Source organism: Arvicola amphibius, chromosome 11, assembly GCF_903992535.2.
Source record: "Arvicola amphibius chromosome 11, mArvAmp1.2, whole genome shotgun sequence".
In the NCBI taxonomy this organism is placed as follows: Eukaryota; Metazoa; Chordata; class Mammalia; order Rodentia; family Cricetidae; genus Arvicola; species Arvicola amphibius.
In genome coordinates, this window is record NC_052057.2 from 118,125,659 (window position 1) to 118,143,644 (window position 17,986).

At 44.5% G+C, this 17,986-nt stretch overlaps 1 long non-coding RNA gene across 2 annotated transcripts in view; it reads right to left on the reverse strand.

Moving 5' to 3' along the window:
* Window positions 1-17,849, reverse strand: part of LOC119826247 — an 80,504-nt gene extending 62,655 nt beyond the window's left edge. Inside the window, exons 1-3 of one of the 2 annotated variants that reach the window (XR_005287389.1) lie at window positions 17,726-17,794; window positions 10,427-10,614; window positions 6,059-6,533 (exon numbers count right to left, since the gene is read on the reverse strand). This is a non-coding gene — a long non-coding RNA (uncharacterized LOC119826247). Of the gene's footprint in view, window positions 1-6,058; window positions 6,534-10,426; window positions 10,615-17,725 lie in introns of those variants that run through there. The other variant, XR_005287388.1, reaches the window with a different exon arrangement.
* Window positions 17,850-17,986: the final 137 nt, after the last annotated feature.

The window sequence follows — 17,986 nt, forward strand, 5'->3', positions numbered from 1 at the left end:
TTCTTTTATCTTGCGTCTAGCACTGCCTGCACACTAGCTGTTTAACACGCACTGGACACACTCCTTTTACAGCACGGTGCTGCCTGCCTGTGATCTTAGTGCTCAAGAGCTGCTGGGGCAGGAGCACTGCTGCACACTCAAGGCCAGCCTGGTCTATTGAGTGAGTTCTAGGGTAGCCAGGGCTACACAGAGAAACCCTGTCTCGAACGGGAAAAAAAGCCTTTGCTTATATATATATATATATATATATATATATATATAAAGTTATTTATAAAGTTTTCTATCTAAAGTGAATAGTTACTTAAAGGAGTTTAAGGTTCTAAACTATTAAGACAAACAACAAGAGCAAGGGAGGGTATGGTATTGTCTCTATTCTCTCTCTTTTTGGAATATGTAATACAAAACAAGTAGAAGACAGACATTAAAATGCATTTAAATAGGTTAGTGGGGAAAGTTTCTTTTTCTATTTTAGAGACAGTTAAGAGACTTCCAAGTAGTACTTCTTCTTTTTACCAATGTATTCTTTTGGGGGAGGTATAATGGATTACATGTCTGTGTACCATGTACATGTAGTGCCTGTGGAGGTCGGAAGAGTGTGATAGGTCCCCTCGGTCTGCAGTTACAGTTGTGAGCTGTCAAATAAGAGCTTGGAATTGAACCAAGGTCCTCAGGAAGATTAACCAATGTTCTTAACCATGGAGCCAGCTCTCCAGCCCCAAAGTTAATTTGAATGTTTGAGCTAACCCAGGTTGGCCTTGAACTCAAAGTAAGGTAGAAATAAACTTGTATTTGGAGGGCCAGTCCTTTAAAGGGGAGAAGTTTACTGCTAACATGAATAAAAATTCAGTTTCTCTTTTTCTGTGTATGGATGCTGTGTGTGGGGAGACACTCAAGGTCTCCCCATACTGGGAGTCTTCCTCAGTGGCTCTCTGCTTTATTTTGCTGAGGCAGGACTTCACATGACCTTAAAGCTCTTAATTCCTTCAAGAGCTGCACTCGCCTGGGCACTCCTGGGATCCCAGACCCTGCCATGCCACCTGCCATGCGTGTGCTGGGTTCCTAGCGCTAGCCCTCATGCTTGCACAGCGAGTTCCCACTCACTGACCATATCCAGAGCCCTAAGTCTTTTGTTGAATTGTTTTACCACAAAGAATGTTTCAAAAATTACCTCAATAAACCTTGGTCTAAAAGCTTTAAGCAAAACTGTAACATCTAACTAAATTAAAATCTGTCATACATATCCAAATTTAAAAAAAAGAGAAACTCATTTTATCAGTTCCACATTTACTATCACCCAAAGATAAAACCCTGGAGATAGCAGGACACACAGACTGGAAACATAGAGTGTGTGACTGGGTTACAGTGGAGCTGAGGGCATGAGCAGGAAGTAAGCAAAGATGGTGGCAACTAGTGCCAGATACCAGGGACCAAGCGGAGCACACTGGTTGATGGTACCTCTATCTGCCTGCCCTTAAAGGACAAATTACAGCATGAAAATTATCCATCAAATTTTTGGAAACTATACTAAAGAGTTAACAAAGAGGCTTCGCTTCTGCCTCTCTCCCCACTTCTCCACTTCCTCCGTCTCTCCCTTTCCCTCCCCTCCCCCATTCTTCCTTCCCCCTTCATAACCCTCTGAATAAATATTCATCCTCACTCTGAAAAAAAAAAGGAGTTAACAAATAAAAATATTTTATTCAGTGATCTCACATTGTAAACCCAGCCTCTGGGGAAGTGTATAGGGTGAAATTAAGAGGTTAAAGAGCCGGCCAGTTTCTGTGAGATAAACCAAGCCCCTAATATCATAACAGAGCCTGACCTTGTGGTATAGGGCCCCAGGCCCACCCTGTAACAGCCTGTCCGGAAACACTGAGGAGCTCCAGTCAAAACCACTGAGAACACAAATCCCAGGGGACTTGGTGCATTCAGATGGTCAGATGGTCTCATCACCTGAGGGCATTTTTTTTCTCTGAGGAGCCTGAACTGTGTCGCTTAGGAAGGGAGCCACTGGTCACTTTGAATACCTTGTTCAACGGTGAAGCTAACAAGTATGTCAGGCATGTGATGTGCCTCCAGTCCCAGGACTTGTGAGGTGGAGGAAAACAGGGGGACCAGGGACTCAAGGTCATCCTTGGTACAAGCAAATTCTGGACTCCATGGGACTCTGTCTGAAAACAAAGTTTCCAGTGTTAAGGAGTCAATATTTCATTCTGGAAAAAAAAATCAGATATTCACTTGCAGCAAGTGTGAAAGCATTGGAAATGAAAAATAACTTTCAAATAAGGGTTTTATTGTTTTAGGAAGAGGAACAGTTGGACAGGGTCTCGGATGTGGACCAGTCCAGCCTCAAACTAGTGGCTCTCTTCTGCCTCTCCTCCCAAGTGCTGGAATTTACAGGTGTGTACTGCATCTAGCGCAAAAGCTGTTGACAGAGGTTTCTGTTCTGCCCGGTACCACAGCCGTTCAATCCCAAAGAAACACAGAGGTCTACATTAATTATAAACTGGTTGGCCTAGTAGCTCAGGCTTCTTAGTAACTCTTATACCTTACATTAACCCATAATTCTTGTCTGTGTTAGCCATGTGGCTTGATCCTTTTACCAGTGAGGCATTCTCATCTTGCTTCCTCTTGGTCTGGGCGACAATTGCAGACTTGAGTCTTTCCTCTTCCCAGAATTCTGTTCTCATTGCCCCACCTGTACTTCCTGCCTGGCTACTGGCCAATCAGCGGTTTATTAAAGCAATATTAAAGCAATTTTTACAGGGTAAAAAGCCATTGTCCCACAGCAGAAAGTCAAGCCTTACTGATCTGAAAATATTGGACAAATGTGCTGGAGAATGTCATTTTGCAGCCCTAGAGATGTATGCAGATGCGGCCCTAGAGATGTATGCACATGTGCAGCCCTAGAGATGTATGCACAGGTGCGGCCCTAGAGATGTATGCACATGCGGCCCTAGAGATGTATGCACATGCGGCCCTAGAGATGTATGCACATATGTGGTCCTAGAGATGTATGCACTTGTGCGGCCCTAGAGATGTATGCACATGTGTGGCCCTAGAGATGTATGCACTTGTGCGGCCCTAGAGATGTATGCACAGGTTCGGCCCTAGAGATGTATGCAGAGACAGCTCTAGAAATGCCCAGGGAACTGCTGGCCTAAAGAATCATCACTAATGTTCTTACACTTAAGAAACAAACCTAATAGGGGTGGAGATATAACTCGTTTGATAGCATGCTCACCTAACACGCATGAAGCCTGGACACACTGGATAAAATGGTGTTCTGCCTGTAATCCCAATACTGGGGAGGTAGAGATAAAATGAGCAGAAGTTGCGAACCTTAGAACAATGTAAATTGCTCTTGTACACCTGCCCCAGAACTAGACTGGTACAACACTAAAGCAAAGACTTTTTATGCTCTAACCAAACTGACCTACAGACTAGAGATACAGTTTAGCGATGAGTTAGTCTTTCCCTACCATCAGGAGGCCTTGAGTTTGATCCTCAGCACTGAAAAACAAACAAACAAAAACAGTAACAAGATCAGCCCATTTCTTGTAGATTTAATGTTTGATTTGTTGTTGTTGTTGGTGGTGGTGGTGGTGGTGTGCTTACTATGCAACCCCGACGACATGAATTCAATCTCTGGATCCCACAACAGAACAAGAAAACAGACTCCTAAACACTGCCCTCTGGCCACCACAAGTGTTCTGTGTTCCCACAATCTCTTTCCTTTTTTTTTTTTTTTTTTTTTTTTTTTTGGTTTTGCGAGACAGGGTTTCTCTGCAGCTTTTTTAGAGCCTGTCCTGGAACTAGCTCTTGTAGACCAGGCTGGCCTCGAACTCACAGAGATCCGCCTGCCTCTGCCTCCCGAGTGCTGGGATTAAAGGCGTGCGCCACCACCGCCCGGCCCCACAATCTCTTATACACACTAATAAAAATAAAATTTAAAGTTCAGCCCATAATTCTTTATTTGCAATACTCAAAAAGCCCTTGAAACTAAGATATTCCCCTCTAAGTTTGTCACCAAACTTACTTCCCAAAATAACCCTGTCTTGAAAAACCAAAAAAAAAAAAAAAAAAGGTCTGTCTTAATTAAGACTCAGCAGCCACAACGTTCTGTCCAATGCCTCTGCCATGTGCTGATACTCTGCTGCTGTTTTGTTTTTCTGTAACCGTGAAAGTATCAAATAGAACCGGAAATTCTGAGTGGGGCACTGAAGTGGTGACTCAAGCACTAAGAGCACTGGCCAATCTTCCAGAGGGCTCAGGTTCAGCTCCCAGAGCCTATCTCAGAACCCAATAGCAGCTCTGCCTGGAACACCAATTCCAGAGGATCTGGTTCCCTCTTCTGGTGTCAGAAGGTACTGCAACTGCATGTATATAATGCAGACATAAATGAAGACAAAATGCCAGCCATTTAAAAAAAAAAAAGTAAAAACTAAAACCGGAGGTGCAGGAGAGAGGGTTCCGTTGGTAAAGCACTTACTGTAGTGTGAAGGGGCGGGGCTGTGTCCCGCCACCCGGCTAGCTTTACCCAAAATAATTACACGGAAACTGTATTCTTTTAAAACACTGCCTGGCCCATAGTTTCAGCCTCTTATTGGCTAATTCTCACATCTTTCTTTAACCCATATTTAGTAATCTGGGTAGCACCACGAGGTGTGGCTTACCAGGAGAGATCTTAACCTGCATCCATCTCGGAGAGCAGCAGCATGGAGACTCACTATGGCGACTGCCTGAAGTGTCTCCCCCACTCTACTTCCTTGTTCCCACAATTCTGTTCTGTCTACTCCACCTACCTAATTTTCTGTCTCTTAAAGGGCCAAGGCAGTTTTCTTTATTAATTAACCAATGAAAGAAACATAGACAGATAACTCTCCTCCATCACACTTACCATTCATACACGAGAACCTGAGCTCAGATGCCCGACACCCACAAAAGCTGGGCATGGTAGTGCACACCTGTGACCCCAATGTTGCGAGATGGGAACAGTAAGGTGCCACTGGCTCACCTGGCCAGAATTCAGCCAAGACTAGCAAGCTCTAGGTTCAGTGACAGACTGTTTCAAAAGCTAAGGTGGAAAACAAGTGAGGGAGATAGCTGACAAGTGAGGATGATGGCTTCTACATTACACATCCCTCCCAGTAAATATATATATATATACATATATATGTGTATATATATATGTATATATATATATATATTTGATTTTTTAAAAAAGGAATGTTATGTTTGGCTTATGGGGGCATTATTTCAGGCCCTGCTGGGCTGTCAAGAAACATATGCATGAATGCATTCATTCATGCTCTTTCAAGACATCTGAGAAGTTCTGAACCCAAAAAAAACCCATCCAGCTTCCAAATTTCTTAGAGAGCAGCCAGGTGTGCTGGCAAAGGCCGGAAATCCAAGCTACTTTAGAGGTTAAAGCAAGATTCCAAATTCCAGATCTGCTTGGCTAAGAGAGTGAGTTTAAGGCTAGCCTGGGCAACTTAGTGAGACCCTGTATCAACAGCAAGTGAAGAGGGCCGTGCTAAAGGGCCTGAAAGGCACCAGCCTTCCCTCTGCCACTATTCTAGCTCTTTCCCAGTTCCTCAGAGAACAGACGATCTCACACATTATTTGTGTGTGTGTGATACATTCTTAACACATCTGTCACTAACAGCTTACTCACTACATTATCCAGTCAACTAGGAGTGTGCTATGGGTGTGCATATGAAGAAACCCTTATATCTTCACTTTAAGCGCACAACTGTTTCCTAGAAGTGATAGCTGCGATGATCACCAAGTTTATTCTATGTGTGGCTAGACTATTTGTTCTAGTGAAATGCATGAATCCATCTCCCCACCAAAAAAGATGGCTGGGGAGAGAGCTCAGTGGTAGAGTGCTTCTCTACCACTCTAGAGGCCCTAGTTCCAACTCCCAAGAATCATAGTAAACAAACAGAAAACTGAGCACACACTAGATAAGCAGATTTCTTTTTTAGATTTATTTATTATGCATATATACAACGTTCTACCTGCATGTGCACCTGCAGGCCAGAAGAGGGCACCAGATCTTACTACGGATGGTTGTGAGCCATCATGTGGTTGCTGGGAATTGAACTCAGGACCTCTGGAAGAACAGCCAGTGCTCTTAACCACTAAACCATCTCTTCAGCCCGGTTAAGCAGATTTCTAACTGTAGACAGTCACTGTGCTTTTTCTCTTGTGGTACCCAAATCATTGTGTTCTTGAATGAACACATGCACACACCTACCTCTTATTTTTTAAGCAACAAAACAAAGATGACCATGCGTGGTGGGGATACTTTTGGATGGTGTCTACTGTAATCAGGGATCTTTACAAGGTCAAAGTAAGGCAGCAGCATCACTGTATGAACAGTGATTCACAACGGACATTGGGCTTCCGGAGTTCTCCGTGCCAGGCTCCTAGGCACCTCTGAGCCCAGTCCAGACTATCACTTCTGCTCTCTGGCTGGCTGCTGTTCCATCCTTGCTGATGACAGAAGCTGGAAAGTCGTCTTTGGGTTTCTGAAACAGGAGGAAGTGAGCTGTAGAAGCTGAACTTTAGACAACTGTTTTGGCAGATGCCCGATTCTTTCCTCCTTACACAGACTCTGGGCAGAAGGTGTGGGCCCAGTTCTGCCTTCCTGCCTTAAGTCTAGATTAAAGGCGTATGTTATCTAGTCTTAAAATGCAGACCAAGAAGACAGCATTGTCTTCTTGCTTTAAGATCTGGATCACAAGTGTGCACTCCATTTCTGAATTACGGTTCATTCTAGATACAGTCAAGCTGACAACCAACAACAGCTATCATCTATGTAAACCTGGCTGGCTTGAAACTTAGCATGCAGGCCAGGCGGGACTGGAACTTGCAGCATTCTTCTCGGCTTTGCCTTCCAAATGCTAAGGTTTACAGGAATGCACCGTGTTTCCCTGCCCAGTGCTGGCCAGGAACAGTGCTAGGGTACCAGCCATAAGTGGTGACGGGCTTTCAGTGGGAGATGCAAGCAAAGAAAAAGTGTCACAGTGTCCACAAACTGAACACAGGAGGTTATGTGAGAACGAGGGAGGAGCGTGTGCCAGGGTATTCTCAACAGACAGCAAAACTGTTGGTGTTACACGTTGCTATGTCAAGTCATGCACTTCAGAACAGCAGGTGGACTGTCCCCGCAGGTACACATCCCACAACACTGACCCCCAAACAACAGCGGTGTCTCGGCTAGCTCTAGTCAGTGCGAAGAGTCAAAGAAAGGGATGTCCCTCCCCGAATCACTCTTGCCAAGGAGGTGGCTAATGCATCTGGTCTTTTTGGCAAGTTAGGAGGAAGAGGTGGGAGGAAAGTACTTCCGTTACCCACCCCATGACAGGATTGTTTGGCTGTTGGTTTGACTACAATGCACCTCAAAATAAAAGATAAAAGGCTGTGGTAGTATGAATGTAATTGGCCCCCATAAGCTCATAGGGAGTGGCACTACTACGAGGTGTGGCTTTGTTGGAGTGGGTGTGGCCTTGCTGAAGGAAATGTGTCACTGTGGGGTGGGTTTTGAGGTCTCACATATGACCACGCCATACCCAGTGTCCCAGGCCATTTCCTGTTGCCTACACACTACAGAACTCCCAGTTACTTCTCCAGTACCATGTCCGCTTGCAGACAGGCATGTCCCACCATGATGGCAATGGACTGACCCTCTGAATAAGAGTTGCTGTGGTCATGGTGCCTCCTCAAAGCAAAACACAAACCTTAACCCAGACAAAGGTATCACTCAATCCAATCAAAGGTAGCATAAAAAAGTGTCTGTGTAAGATATTGCCAGAAAACAAACTGAGAAGGAATAGCAAAACTTGTCCCAGGAAGAAAACTCACTAGGAAAATATCACCACCAGTAGAAGATAATTTTAAAAGTGTAATGAGGCAACGGCTATGCAGGAAGATGATAAAGCAGAAGCAATGAAAAGCAAGAAGGGTTGGCCAGAGGCCAGAAGCTATAGGAGGTACTTGAACCAGGAACTGGAAGTTCAGAAAGGAAAAGGGAAAAAAACACACTTCAGAGCTGAAAAACCAATTAAAAAACAAAACAAACAAAAAAGCAGAAACCCACGGCAGCATTTTAAGGACCATCTGTGAAAGATGTGAAGGATGGGAAAATTTGAAAACTAATTAGATAGGAAATGACAGAGAAGATGGGCAAATGGGAAACACACAAATGAAATCCTGAGTCACCAGAGAAAAAGACCCAAAACAATGGAAAGAACAGGTACTTTAACACCCAGCACCAAGTCAGACCAGGATGCGGGGACCAAGGGCCTGCAGGCTCTCTTGAGGCAATAGATAGGAACTGTTCACACGGGATGGTGGCCTAGAGAGGACAGGGCTGGGCCTCATCTAAACAAGCAGGTTAAGGCTGAAGTGGTACCCAACAGTTCAGGAGATCCTTGGGAGCTGAGTCAGCAAGCAGAAACCCACAAAGCTCAGAGTTTAACACCTGTCGTGGAATATGCATTCATGGTTATCAAATCTTGACATTTATTATAACTGCTTCTAATGCCTTTAAAGAAATGCCACTTTACTCGTTTAGACGGAGACTGTCATGAGCTTTTCTAATCCCATGTGTCACCCCCATTGAAGGTTCCGCTGTCCTGACATCAGTGACATATTTTTACAAACATGTTACCTCACACGTACATGGAGGTGTAACATTTGTCTCGCATGCTTTCCAATGCAACCATACTGAATATTTCAATTTACAGTCTTTTTTTTTTTTCTGGCCAAAAACTATATATATATCATTTTTTTCTTGGCTTTTTAAATTAAAGAGTTTTATTTTCTTTTTATATGTATGGGTGCCTTACTTACATGTATGTCTGTATACCATTTCATGCATGGCCCTAGAGGCCAGAAGAAGGTATCAGATTCTCTGGAACTGAACTTACATGGGGGCTGGGAACAAAACCAGGGTCCTCTGGAAGAGCAGTCAGTGTTATTAACTACTGAGCCATCTCTCTAGTCCCCTTTCTTGGCCTTTTGAGAGCTGGCCTTGAACTTGCAGCTCTTGTCTTGGCTTAGCAAATGTTAAGATTAGAGACTTTAGCCATCACATTTAACACATCTCTGAAACTGATCCTTATCTGTACAGATCCTTTTATGTATCCTAAAGTCAAAACTTGTTACCTATCCTATGATCCTCAAATTGCACTCTCAGGAATAAAGAATCTGTATATTCAAACAAACAAAAAAAGACTTCCTTGTGGATATATAGAATATTTATGACATCTTTATTCATGATAGCTAAAAATGAAAAACGAAGCCATGAGGCATCCACACACCAGCACATCAACCAGAAATAAGAAAGAAGAGAGGTTGGGCTGGAGAGATGGCTCAGAGGTTAAGAGCACTGGCTGCTCCTCCAGGGGTCCTGAGTTCAATTCCCGAAACTACATGATAGCTCAGAACCCCTCTATAATGAGATCTGGTGCCCTCTTCTGGCTTCCAGGTATACATGCAGGCAAAGTACTGTGTACATGGAAGGAAGGACGGACGGACAGAGTGCCAACACATGAAACAGCACGGTGCAACTGTGCTAATGAAAGAACAGGCGCATGACTCCATTCATTAAGTTCTAGGATGGAAAAGACAGAATTATAGATGCCTTAAAAGTGATTGTAGACCGGGCTTTCCTAGAAACAGTTTTTTTTTTCTAAGCATAATCCAAACAGAACACTCCTCCCTTCTGGATTATGCAGAAGGTGTGGCAAACACAGGCACTGGACTAATGAATGTAGATCAAAAGATATTCAAGTTAACCTTTTGCCACTGCAAACTCCATGACGGGCCTCTTGCAGAACCTATGCCAAATCTGATTCAGCCATTTCCTGCCATCATAGAGAAAACTCCTAACCAAATCAATTAAAGAACCTAATTCCTAGTGTAAGAAGCCATACTGCTACTCTGGGTAACAGAACAGCTACAGAAGAGAGAACAAAAAATAGGAGAAAATATAAAGCAAGTATTTTGGCAAACTTCTATAAATGAACAAAGACCAAAATTTAAAATATGAACAAATGGCATTTTCATTGAAGGTCTGATAGACACAGGTGCGGATGTGACAATTTTATCAGAATCTTGGCCTCTTCAATACATAAATGTTCAGCTTCTAGGGATCAGAACTTAATCTCAGGTAAAGCAGAGAGCAAGATGGGTCGAATGTATAGGGCCAGAAGGACAGAAAGGAAAATTAAAACCATACGTGGCTAACAGCAATGAATTTGTGGGATGTGATTTGTTACAGCAATGGAATACCCAGATTAGCATTCCCTCAATCTTAGAAACAAACCTTAAATTAAAATATATTTCTGGGAAAAATATTACAAGATATTATAAAGTCACCAACCACTCAGATTGTACCAGGGCACAACAGCCACACCTTTAAAATGGTTGACAGACAAACCCCTATGGCTGTCCAGCAGCTGTTGGAAACGACAAGCAAGCACATTCCTCAGTCTGTAGTTTACCGTACATGGATGACCCTTCAGTATCGGAGTCAAATGCAGACACTTTAGAAAGACTGTTTGAAGAAGAAAGTTTTGCTTTGTTGCAGATTACAAATTGCTCCTGGAAAATACAAAAAGGAGAGTCTATTTATTTAGGCTATAAAATAGGTTTATAAAAAATTAGACCCCAAAAGGAGCAAAGTGTAAGAGACAGACCGCAGACTCTTGATGACATCAGAGCTCGCTAGGACACATCTCCCAGCTACAGCTACTGGGATAAAATCTGATCAGCTGATTAATTCACACGAACTCTTAGATGCTGACAAGGACTTAAATAGGCAATGATCAGCTGAAGCTGAGAGAGAATTGGTTTTGGTAGAAGAGAAATTACAGAAGGCACATAAGATTCAGATCCCCATGATCCCCAACTGCATTCTGGTCATATTACCCTCCAAACATTCCCCTTCAGGAATTCTAATGCAGAGGGAAGATATGATCTGAGAATGGATCTTTTTTATCACATAAACTGAGTGAAATATTAAAAACTTATGTGGAAAGGTCTCTGAGTTAATTCTAAAAAGAAAATTGAGACTTTGTCAATTAGCAGGAATAGACCCAGTAGAAATTATAGGACCTTTTAAGGATGATGAAACTGACAAATTATGGGAAGAAAGTGAACCCTGGCAAAGAGTTTATGGTATTCTGGAGAGTGATTAACAAATACCCCTGAAGCAAGAGAATTCAACTAATAAAGATAATTAGCTGGATCTTTCCTTGCACCAATAATTGGAACTCCTACATTCTATACTGATGAAATAAATCAGGAAAGGTAGGTTACATATCAGAAGATTTAAGTAAAGTAGAATAAAGCCCTTATGATTCTGTTCAAAAGTCGGAATTATATGCTTTTCTTATGGTACTAAGGGATTTTAAAGATCCTCTCAATATACCATTTTGCAGAAAAAAGTTTTGCATATTGAAACTGCTGAACTTATACCAGATGCTTAAGAATTGACCTTATTATTTATTCAGTTACAAAATAAAATCAGGAATAAGAATCATCACATACATGTAACACACATCCGATCCCATATTGGTTTGCCACGTTCTCTAGCACAAGGTAATGCAGAAACCGATCAATTATTGTTTGGAAATGTGCTGGAGGTCTCATAAAAAACATCATGTCAACAGCAAAGATTTTTTTTAAAAAAGACTTCGTTTCTATCACATGGCAACAAGCCAAGGGAATTATAAGGAAATGTCCCACTTGTTCTTTATACGACCCAACGACACTACCTGCAGGAAGTGACCCAAAGGGCACTCAAAGGAATTAAATCTGGCAAATGGATGTGTTTCATTTTGTAGAATTTGGAAAACTAAAATATGTACATCACACCACTGAAACCTATTCAGGTTTACAAGGGGCAACTGCTTTGAGTTCTGAAAAGGCTGATTTGGTAATCACACATCTGCTACAAGTTATGGCCATCACGGGTATGTTATGCCCGAATTCTGGAACCCAAATCACCACGAGACCAACTCTGATGCAAAAACACTGACTCTTTACTCCCGAGTTAACTCCGGACAGCAACAGCAATAGAAACAACACAGGGGGTTTATACAGGGGCAGAGGCTCGGGAAAATTCCAAGCCTCAGGGCTTGTGATTGGCTGTCCCCTAGTGGTAGAAGTGGGAATTCCACAGTTCCAGGCTTGGGACTGGCTGCCCTCTGATGATGTAAGGGGGCTTTCCAGGCCTGCGAGGAATTCCCAACTGCCAGTAACTGCCTGAGGCCCTGACTGGTCCGTTTTCTCTGCTAAGGGATTGGCTGGTTTCGAGTCAGGGGTAGAAATGGCTCCATTTCTGGGGCCAAACTGTGTTTCTTTTTCTGGTTCTTTCTATCTTTTTAACCCTAATCTTGGGGCCAAGGCGAGTATCTTTGTTATGTCCTGAATCTAGGGACTTAGTGCATTCTTTTGGACCTAGTTTCAGGGTTCAGGGGCTCTTCTCGGGCTCTAGGTTTGGGGACTAAGTGTCTCTTCCCCTGATTCTGGTCCCATTTTCAGGTTGTGTTTCCTCCCAAGTTGGGGCTTGGAGCCTAGCCATTTGGGGTCTGTGTGTGGGGTGCGGATCAGAGATTTTCTGGGGCCTAGGACTCTCATTCCCCCCTCTAAAAGTAACTAGAGGACCCAACCATGGCTGAGGTAGTCTACTGAGACTGTAGTACCATTCTTTGTCCGGGGTTCCAGGTCCTCAATGCTACTAGACCAGACCTCACCCAATCCTGTTGGTTGTCTTGATACGAAGCCCCCTTTCTATGAAGGGGTAGCTGTTAATGGATATTTCACAGACTCAGACCAACCCATGCAGTGTTGCTGGCAGCAGAAGGGGTAAGCCAGGCTTACATTACAGGCAGTTGAAGGATTTGGTTTTTGCTTAAGGATTGTGGCTGATACCTAGAGAGCTGGGAGCCACAGAGCTTTTAACAAGTCCGGGGTTTCCTGTTTATTTTTGATAGTTCTTCCTTCGCCGTCAGGAGCTCCCACTCGTGGTATACAGCATCATGTATGTGTGTTGCAGCAAATGCATAGCAGCTATCATATATACATTAAGCCTCTTGTTCTTGCTAGTTGCCAAGGCCTTAGGGCAATCAATTCAGCTCTGTGGGCTGATGACCCTGGAGGGGACACTTCAGCCCAATTCCTCTTCCTCCATCACCACTGCCGTGCCCACATCCCTTTTCCATCCCCAGTGAAACTGCCCCCATCGGTATACAGGTGAGTTCTACATCAGGCACTGGGTGGTCTCTCAAAACAGGTCATGTCCCGTGTATTTGGCTAAGTATCTGGGAACAGTCGTGAATCAGCTGATCCAGAATAGGGTCAAGAAGTAAGATGGCAGGTTTTAAGGCACTGACAAGGCAAAGCATATGTGTGTGGGGGGAGGGGGGGTGATTAAGTAGGAGGGTCTGGTAGTGAGTCATTTTCGCATTGGCTCAGCCAGCACTCAAGAGGCTGCATGAGATGTGTTACAGTCAGTTCTTCCCCAGCATGAGCTTGTCCACATATCCCACAAGTAAAGCAATGGCCACTATGATTCTCAAGCATGGGGCCACCTTAAGGCAACGGGGTCTAGTCTCTGAAAGATAAACCACTGGTCTTCACCAGGGTCCAAGCATTATTATCTAATTATCATTATGTATAATCCATTTTTGCTTAGCTTCAAATCAGCTTCTTGATTTAAAAAGTATTAAAAATATAAAGACCAAAGCGTTACACAATTTGCACCACAAGATTAAGTGCTGTGTTCCATCAAATAGTCATATACAAACAATGGAGAAACTTAAGCCATAAGAGGTTTTCAGTGCAAAGGAACTACACCTGTGGGTCTTCACTTGAAAGGAAGGGACTTTTTTTCCTCGATACTTAGGTATGAGCTGCATATGCTGACTCTTCCCAAAGAGTCAAAGCATGCAATGGAAAAAGGCCTAACTTTACAATGGCAAAGATTATCTCAGACAGGTGACCAAGGGTCAACATCAACCATGATAAATCAGGGCATGATAAATCCTAGCTCAATGAAATGAAATGCATTCTACATCAATCCATCCTCAATTCACAAACAAAGCATGGCTGGAAAGTTGGCTTAGCAGTTAAGAATACTTGATACTTAGCCAGGCGGTGGTGGCGCACGCCTTTAATCCCAGCCTTCAGGAGGCAGAGGCAGGCAGATCTCTGTGAGTTCGAGGCCAGCCTGGTCTACAGAGAGAGTTCCAGAACAGGCTCCAAAGCTACAGAAAAACCCTGTCTCTCTCTCTCTCTCTCTTAAAAAAAAAAAAAAAAAAGACTACTTGTTGCTCTTGCAAAGGTTCAATTCTCAGCACCCACTGCAGTTCACAATTATCTGTAGCTCCAGTCCTAGGGGATCCAATGGCTTCTTCTGACCTCTGTGAGCACCAGACAAGCACATGGCACACATTTATGCAGGCAAAGCACTCAACACAAAACCAGACAATAACATGGTACACCTACACACAGGCAAAACACAAAACAAATACAAAAAATATTCCAACACCCCACCCCATGCTAAAGGGCAGCCTACAAAACATTTCATCAGCTTTCTTAAAATGTTTCGGTCATGCAAAACAAGGCAAGGCTGAAAACTTGTCACAGGCTAAAGGAAACTACGGACACATTTGATATACACATTTGAATGTGGTATATCTAAAAGTGCTTGTGGAGGGATAAAAACACAGGCAAAGGCCTGTCACAGTGATGAATGCCTGGAATCCCATCATTTAGGACGTGGAGGCAGGAGGATCACAAGTTCAAGCCAACTTTGCTAGCAAGTCAAGGCCAGCTGGAGCTGGCTATAGACAGTGAGAGACCCTGTCTAAATAGGTTATAGTCCCACCCAGAACCCTGTAAATTGGTTATGATAGTGTACTCTGTGATCCCAGCACTGGCATTATGTTCAAAATTATCCTCAACTACAAACAGAATTCAAGGCCACCCTGAGAGTCATGGGAACCTGTGTCAAAGCCAAACAAACCAACAGGCATTAGGTAAAAACTAAGGAAAACTGAATAGAGCATATACTTTAGTTAATAATAACAACAACACATCAACACCGACTTATTAACGACAAATACATCACCCCAAAACATTTGACACTAGCTATATATGTATATACAATTTACATGTATATGCATATATACATATAGTATATATGTGATATACTGTGACACTAGATATGTGTGTATATACGATTTACATATATGTATAGTGTACACGATACGCTGTGGCACTAGATATATATGTATATGTGACTTGCATATATACATATATATGCATATAGTATATGACATACTGTGATACTAGATATATATGGCTTACATATACGCATAATAGGCATATAGTATATGATATGCTGTTGCACTGGATATTATATGTATATATGACTTACACATATACATGCATATAGTATATATGATATATTAGGATGTGTGAAGCAGGCAGGGAGACATGGGAGCTCTAGTCTGCCCACTCTTTTTTCCGTAAGTTTTAAACTATTGGAGAAGCTAACTAGAGAAAGAGTATAAAGCAGTTGGGACAGAGACGGCAGGTCTCTGTGAGTTTAAGGCATCCTGGTCTACAACACAAGTTCAGAGCAGCCAGGGCTACACAGTGAGATCTTGTCTCACAACCTTCTCTTACCCATCATCCATCAAACTAGCATTTACCAAGGTCCTCCAGCATACCTCTCTGGGCCATGTGCTAACTACCTATAAAAAGATGAACAAAGATGGGCCTGGTGGTGCAGACCTGTAATCCCTGCTAGGTCAGAAGCTGAGGCAGGAGAGTTGCAAACTCAAGGACAGCCCAGAAAACTTACTGAGACCCTATCTCAAAAAACTAAAAGTAAAAATGTGGCCAAGAATATACCTGTGGTAGTTACACAGGAGGCTCTAGGTTCAGGGCTCACGGAGGCACTGGTGTCTTGTTTAGAGGACAGAACTATGGGGTACAAAGATCTGGGAGGTCTACAGAGAAGGCATGGCAAAGACACAGGAACTGGAAGTATGTCGGCTAGGTTTGACTTTATTTCAAAGAAACAGGGTTTACTATCCTGCCCAGATTAGCCTTGGAGCCTGCCTCAAAGATAAATCAGTAACCAGAACAAGAGGTATAAACCCTGAACCTGGTTTAATAAAGAAACCTGTTCCTCAAATTAAAATAATTACTCCAAGAAATGTTGTAGAGTTTAACAGTTTATTAGCCAGATTTCAGGGCACACACAGTAGGTTCTTCAGAAAATGCTAAATTTTCTAAATGTATAAAGGAATTTTATACTCATTCTACGTGGCCCTGGCCGTCCTGGAGTTCACTATGCGGAAGGAGGAAGGGTATATAAAAGACAGAATGGTTTGTATTTATTGATCATCAATTCTGATTAGTTGATATGGAAGAAGTCTCTGTACACCACCAAATTTAATATTTTTATCAGAACATATTAGCTATACAGAAAGAGTTCACCATGACATTCTAAGGCTGCATAAAACCTGATCCTATTCCTCTCCCATCATTCACCCTTGCTCAGTCTCTCTTTCAACAGTTCCTTTCTATGCCATTACTGCCCAGGTTGGTGCCTTTGTTTTTGTTTTGTTTTAATGTTGACTCAGTTCCTTTGGGTGTATGCCCAAGAGAATCATCCTAATTTTGCCTTCACTACGGCTACTCTGCTCACATAACAGTAAGGATACGGCCACAGTACATTTCTAATGACTTTATTTAGTTACTTATTTGGCTCGGCATATGATACTTAAGACAAACCCTATGTGAACGACAACCCTCGTTTTTCAGTATATCTTGGTGCTCACCCACACAGGCCATCGTTTGGTTTTTTAGGACAGTGTAACTTAACTTAGCCTGGTCTCGAACTCAGTATGGAGCTAAGGTTGTAGGCCATCTGTTTTGCTTATACTCATTTAACACACATTTATTGAAATACACACAGAGCTTTCTCGTCACCACTGGTTAGGTCTCTAAACTGTACAAGACCACAGGAACTTCAGGAGGAGGCAGCTCCCGCCTCTCTAGAGCCATGATAAGCATTACTGGTTGTTAGGCCTAGGACTCTCTGTGCCTCTCCCTCCGATTCTGTCGCCTACGTGTCACTTGGGGAGAACGAGCTTTAGGCCGGTGTAAGAGACTGCCCTCGGAATCCAAAGGTGCATGCGCTGGGTCCTTCCCGGGCTCCGAGGGGCGCATGTCTGGAAGGGTCCGCGCGGCTGCTGGCCCCGCGGCCCGGGGGAGGAGGGGGTCTTTGTTTCCGGAGCTGCGGCCCGGCCGCCGCGAGGCTGTGCGCGGAGTGTCACCCGCACACCCGGCCTGTGCGCGTGCAGGCGGCGGGAACGCCAAGCCGGAACGCCCGATGGCGGCCCGCCACGTCCCAGCAGCGCTCGCTCTCTTGATCGCCGGCGGGCGGGCTGCTCTCCCGCGCAGGCCGATCGCGCGGGCTCCGCAGGGCGCGCTGGCGGCGGGGCAGGGTGGGGCGGGGCGCGCAGCCCGGGCTGGGCGCACGTGATGCGGCCCGTCCAGGCCCCCGGCCGGGTCCCACGGAATGACGGACGGACAAACGGGGACGGCGCCCGGAACCGGGACGAGGAGGGGAGGGCGCGGCGCGAGGGTTTCCCGCGCGCCGGCGGGGCGCGAGGACGCGGCGGACACGTACCTGCTCCCGGGGCTGAGGTGCCTTCCATGCGCTGCCGGCCCGGGGCGGCCGAGCCGCTCGTCGCCCGGCTGCTGGCTCCGGCCCCGCACGTGGCGGGCCGCGCGCTCCGGCGTGTTTACATTCCGCGGCCGCTCCACGTTGTGCCGCCGTCCTCTCTCGCCATTGGCCGGATCGGCCGCCGCCGCCTGGCTCCTCCCGGAGGGGCGGGCCCTGGGCTCCCGCTCCAGGCGTCCCAGGGAAGACCCGGCTTCCCCGGGGCCT